Source organism: Chiloscyllium plagiosum, chromosome 5 (genome assembly GCF_004010195.1).
Source record: "Chiloscyllium plagiosum isolate BGI_BamShark_2017 chromosome 5, ASM401019v2, whole genome shotgun sequence".
Lineage (NCBI taxonomy): Eukaryota > Metazoa > Chordata > Chondrichthyes > Orectolobiformes > Hemiscylliidae > Chiloscyllium > Chiloscyllium plagiosum.
The window spans coordinates 75148499-75154177 of NC_057714.1; positions in this window are offsets into that span (position 1 = coordinate 75148499).

A 5679-nucleotide genomic window follows, 5' to 3' on the forward strand; every position below is an offset into this window, starting at 1 on the left:
CAAGGTCTCTTTGTTCAGCAACACTCCCTAGGACCTTACCATTAAGTGTATAAGTCCTGCTAAGATTTGCTTTCCCAAAATGCAACACCTCGCATTTTCTGAGTTAAACTCCATCTGCCACTTCTCAGCCCATTGGCCCATCTGGTCCCAATCCTGTTGTAATCTGAGGTAACCCTCTTTGCTGTCCACTATACGTCCGATTTTGGCGTCATCTGCAAACTTAATAATTGTACTCTTATGCTTGCATCCAAATCATTGATGTAAATGACAAAATGTAGAGGGCCCAGCACCGATCCTTGTGGCATTCCACTGGTCACAGACCTCCAGTCTGAAAAACAACCCTCCACCACCACCCTCTGTCTTCTACCTTTGAGCCAGTTCTGTATCCAAATGGCTAGTTCTCCCTGTATTCCATGAGATCTAACCTTGCTAATCAGTGTCCCATGGGGAACCTTGTTGAACGCCTTACTGAAGTCCATATAGATCACATCTACTGCTCTGCCCTCATCAATCTTCTTTGTTACTTCTTCAAAAAACACACCGCACAAAGCCATGTTGACCATCCCGAATCAGTCCTTGCCTTTCCAAATACATGTACATCTTGTCCCTCAGGATTCCCTCCAACAACTTGCCCACCACGTTTAAAAGTAGAAAGATTTTGCTAAAACTATAGAAGACATTTGTCAGACCACAGCCCCTTATCTAAGGAGAGATGTATCAGAATTCGAGGCAGTCTGGAGAATGGACACTATGCTGATACCACCCTTACAAGGAGATGTTTAGTAGATTAGGCAAATTGGACCTGTATTTGTTGGAATTTAGAAAAATGAGGGGCAACCTTCTTGGAATATACAAGATTGCTGAGGGACCTGACGGGGCAATTGCAGAAAGATTGTGAGAGAATATGGATCAGAGGACATGATTTCAGAATTAAGGGTTTCACATTTAAGACTGAGGAGTAATTTCTTCTCTTGAGGTTCGTGAATCTGTGGAATTCTTCATCTTGGAGGACTGTCATTCTGTGTCATTAAGTATATTCAAGGCTAAGATGGGTTTATAATCAGTAAAGGAATCGAGGGTTATGGAGAAAAGGTAGAACATTGAAATTGAGAATTAACAAATCAGCCAAGATTCCATTGAGTAACAGAGCAGTCTAGATGGGCTGAATAGCTTCTGTTGTAGATGCCAATGTTGTAGCTGTCGTGGATCAACTTGGCTAGGGATGCAGCTTGTCCTGGAGCATACCTCCAGTGTGATTACCGAAATACTTTCGGAGGTCATAGCCTTTGCCATATTCTGTGTTTGCAGCCACTCCTTGAGTCATGTTGGGTGAATCAAGGAGTGGCTGAAAACTGGCACCTGCAATTCTGGGGACCAGAACAGGAGGCTAAGGTGGGTTATCCACTCAGCACTCCTGGTTGAAGATGGATGTAAATGCTTCATTGGTGTGCTGGGATCCTCCATGATTGAAGATGGGGATGTGTGCGGAGCTTCCTCCTGTTACAGACCCCCTCTAGCAACCTTGGCCTTTAAGATTCAGACAATTCAGTCATTAGTTATACTAATGAGTTACTCTCAGTGATCAACTTTATGATCCAGTACCTAAATAATTGTCTAATTTCTGCGCCTGTGTGTACTTGCACTGCTGGAGGGAAGAACACCCAGGAATGTGCCAGTGACGTCTGGGTCATTGTTTATAAGGCATGATTCTGTGAACATAATTGTCAGGCTTTACTTTCCTAATTTTGACATGAGCTCCTGGATAATAGTAAGATGAACTGTGGCAAACAAAGGCCCATCAGGCCTGCAATGTCATTTCTACTGCCTAGGTCAAAGCTGGTTAATCAGTCAGATATTATCCTTTAGATTTTGTTGAAGTTTTGGTAAAATTGAATGGTTTGATGGCCACTTTCAGAACAACCAAGAGTGAACCACATTGCTGAGAGTTTGGACTTACATGTAGACCAGAACAGGTAAGGACAACACATTTCCTTTTCTGAAAGACAAGTGATCAGATGAGATATTTTATGACAGTCTAATGGTTATATTCAACTCATTTTTAATTCCAGATTTTATTGAATTCAAATTTTATCATCCGCAAAGATTTTAAGCCAGATCCCCACAATATAATCTGGGGTGCTGTAGTGACATGATCACTGTTATTGTCTTCCCAAAGAACTTTGAGCCCAAGTCCCTCAGCGTTGTTGGCTGATACGTGAGGGCAATACGGAGGAGTGCTGCAGTATTGAGAATGACATCTTTTGAATGAAACGTTAAGCCAAGACCCTCTGTGCCTGAACAAATGGACAGGAAAGATCCCGTGCTATTTTATAGAGAAGTGCAAATTTTGCACCATGTTCTAGTCAACGTTACTAAAACAGATTATCTGGCCATTTATCTCAATTCCGTTTATGGAGTCATGCTGTCTGAAAATTAATTGCCTCTGGCAACATCAAAATAGTCATTGACTGTAGTGTGTTCTTGGATGCACTGAGATTTTCAAATGTATTAGTTAAGTACACGTTAGTTCAACTGCAACTCCTTCCTCTAAATTGAATATCTTGAGTGAGATTTCCTCATATTTTGAAACTAACTTTTTTGAAACTCTCTTGCATGCTATATTAGCATTGACAAAATTCACTTAATAACTGACCCAGACGGCACAAGCTCAAATTTAAGATTTTAATGACAAGTGGTAGTCTCCCATTTTATTTCTCATCAATTTTACTCTTGCACAATTTGTCAAAAAATGGAATTACGCAATTTTTAGATTACAATACTGATAAAATGTTTCCACTGTATAATTTATTTGTCTTTGATCTAAAATTCCACCAGTATTCTCGTTTCACAGTTGTAAGTGGGCTTTTTCTTGAGCTGATGAAGATCAGCTGTGCTAAATTGCCCATAGTGTCAGGGAATGTGCAGGCTGGGTGGATTAGTCATGCAAAATGCAAGTTTACAGCAATAGGGTTCGGGCTGCGTCAAGGTAGGGATTCTATAATATTACCATAGGTGTGTCGTAGAATTGCCTGAATAGCCAACATTTACTATCATTCCTTTTTCAGAGGGCATTAAGATTCAATCACATTACTTTGCGCCTGCAGTTGCATTGAGGCAAGACTGATAAGGACTGTAAAATTGCTCTTCTAAAAGGCATTAAATAACTAAATGGGTATTTAACAATAATTGTAAACAACACTGAGACTAGCTGTTTTTAAACTCGAGAGTTACTCATTCAATTTAAATTCGATCTCTTACCATGTGGAATTTGAACACATGTCCATTGGCCTGTGCCTCTGGATTACTAATCCAGTGACATTACTACAATGGCATTTCCCCAAAATAGGAATTATACTGAAATTCTTGAATTAATATCCTAAGACATAGGAGCAGAAGTAGACTACTTTCTCCATCAAATCTGCTCCACCATTCAATGAGATCATGGCTGGTCTGATATCCCCAACTTCACTTTCATGTCATAGAATCATAGAGATGTACAGCACGGAAATAGACCCTTCGGACCAACTTGTCCATGCCGACCAGATATCCCAACCTAATCTAGTCCCACCTGCCAGCACCCGGCCCAAATCCCTCCAAACCCTTCCTATTCATATACCCATCCAAATGCCTCTTAAATGTTGCAATTGTCCCAGCCTCCACCACTTTCTCCGGCAGCTAATTCCAGACACATTCTACTCTGTGTGAAAAGGTAGCCCCTTAGGTCCCTTTTATATCTTTCCCCTCTCACCCTAAACCTCTGGCCTCTAGTCCTGGATTCCCCCACCCCAGGGAAAAGATTTTGTCTATTTATCCTATCCATGCCTCTCATGATTTTATAAACCTCTATGAGGTCACCCCTCAGCCTCTGATGCTCCAGGGAAAACAGCCCCAGCCTATTCAGCCTCTCCCTGTAGCTCAAAACCTCCAACCCTGGCAGCACCTTTGTAAATATTTTCTGAACCCTTTCAAGTTTCACAACATCTTTCCAATAGGAAGGAGACCAGAATTGCACGCAATATTCCAAAAGTGGCCTAATCAACATCCTGTACAGCTGCAACAAGACCTCCCAACTGCTGTACTCAATGCTCTGATCAATAAAGGAAAACATAACAGATGCCTTCTTCATTATCCTGCGACTGTACTTTCAAGAAGCTATAAACCTGCACTCCAAGGTCTCTTTGTTCACCAACACTCCCTAGGACCTTATCATTACGTGTATAAGTCCTGCTAAGATTTGCTTTCCCAAAATGCAGCACCTCCCATTATCTAAATTAAACTCCATCTGCCACTTCTCAGCCTATTGGCCCATCTGATCAAGATCCTTTTGTAATCTGAGGTAAACTTCTTTGCTGTCCACTACACCTTCAATTTTGGTGTCACCTGCAAACTTAGTAAATATACCTCCTGTGTTCATATCCAAATCATTTATATAAACGACAAAAAACCGTGGACCCGGCACCAATCCTTGTGGCACTTCACTGGTCACAGGCCTCCAGTCTGAAAAACAACCCTCAACCACCACCCCCTCTCTTCTACCTTCAAGCCAGTTCTGTTACCAAATGGCTAGTTCTCCCTGTATTCCATGAGATCTAACCTTGCTAACCATTGTCCCATGGGGAACCTTGTTGAACGCCTTACTGAAGTCCATATAGATCATGTCCACTACTCTGCCCTCATCAATCCTTATTGTTACTTTTTCAAAAAACTTAAATCAAGTTTGTGAGACATGATTTCCCACGCACAAAGCCACGTTGACTATCCCTAATCAGTCTTTGCCTTTCCAAATTCATGTAAACCCGCCTACCCCTCTACCTTTCTTGGAGTTAACCCATCTACCTGACTGTATCTGCGGTTTTTCTCCCTTCCTATACCTGCCAACCATCACACCTCTTAACTCTTGTAAATTCCTCATTGCCTCTAACTGTCACTCCAACAATCTGTTTGATCTGATAGGATTCACCACCAATGACATTTATTGCAGATAGAATCCTCAGTAACCCTTAAACTCTCCCATTGTTTTTCCATAACCCTTGGCTTTCTTACTGATTAAAAATCGACCTATCTCAGCCTTGATTATTCTTAATGATGCAGTCTCAATCACCCTCTGAGTCACTTTTGATGAGTCATTGGAGGAGAACTTGCAGGTAATGGTATTCCCATTTATCTTCTCTTGTTCTTCTCGATGGAAGTGGTCATAGGTTTGGTGAAGGAGCCTTGTTGAATTTCTGTAGTGCATTTTGTAGATGATGCACTCTCCTGCTATTAAGTATCAGTGGTAAAGGGGCTGAATGTTTGTAGATGTGGTGTCAATCAAGTGGTCTGCTTTGTCCTGGATGGAATTGAGCTTCTTGAGCATTGTTGGAGATGCACTCATGCAAACAAGTGCAGAATATTGTGCTGTACTCCTGAGTTGTGACTTGTGGATAGTGGACAGGCTTTGTGGGGGTCAGGAGGAGAGTATTTGCTACAGCCTTCTTAGCCCTTTGGGCGAGCTCAACTTCTGATCAGTGGTAGCTCCCGGGATGTTTATAGTGGGAGATTTAGTGATTGTTCATCATTTAATATCAAAGGATAGTGGTTACATTGTCTCTGACTTATTAGAGATGGGAGAAAGTGAGACTGCACATGCTGGAGATCAGAGTCAAAACGTATGGTGCTAGAAAAGCGCATCCAGTCAGG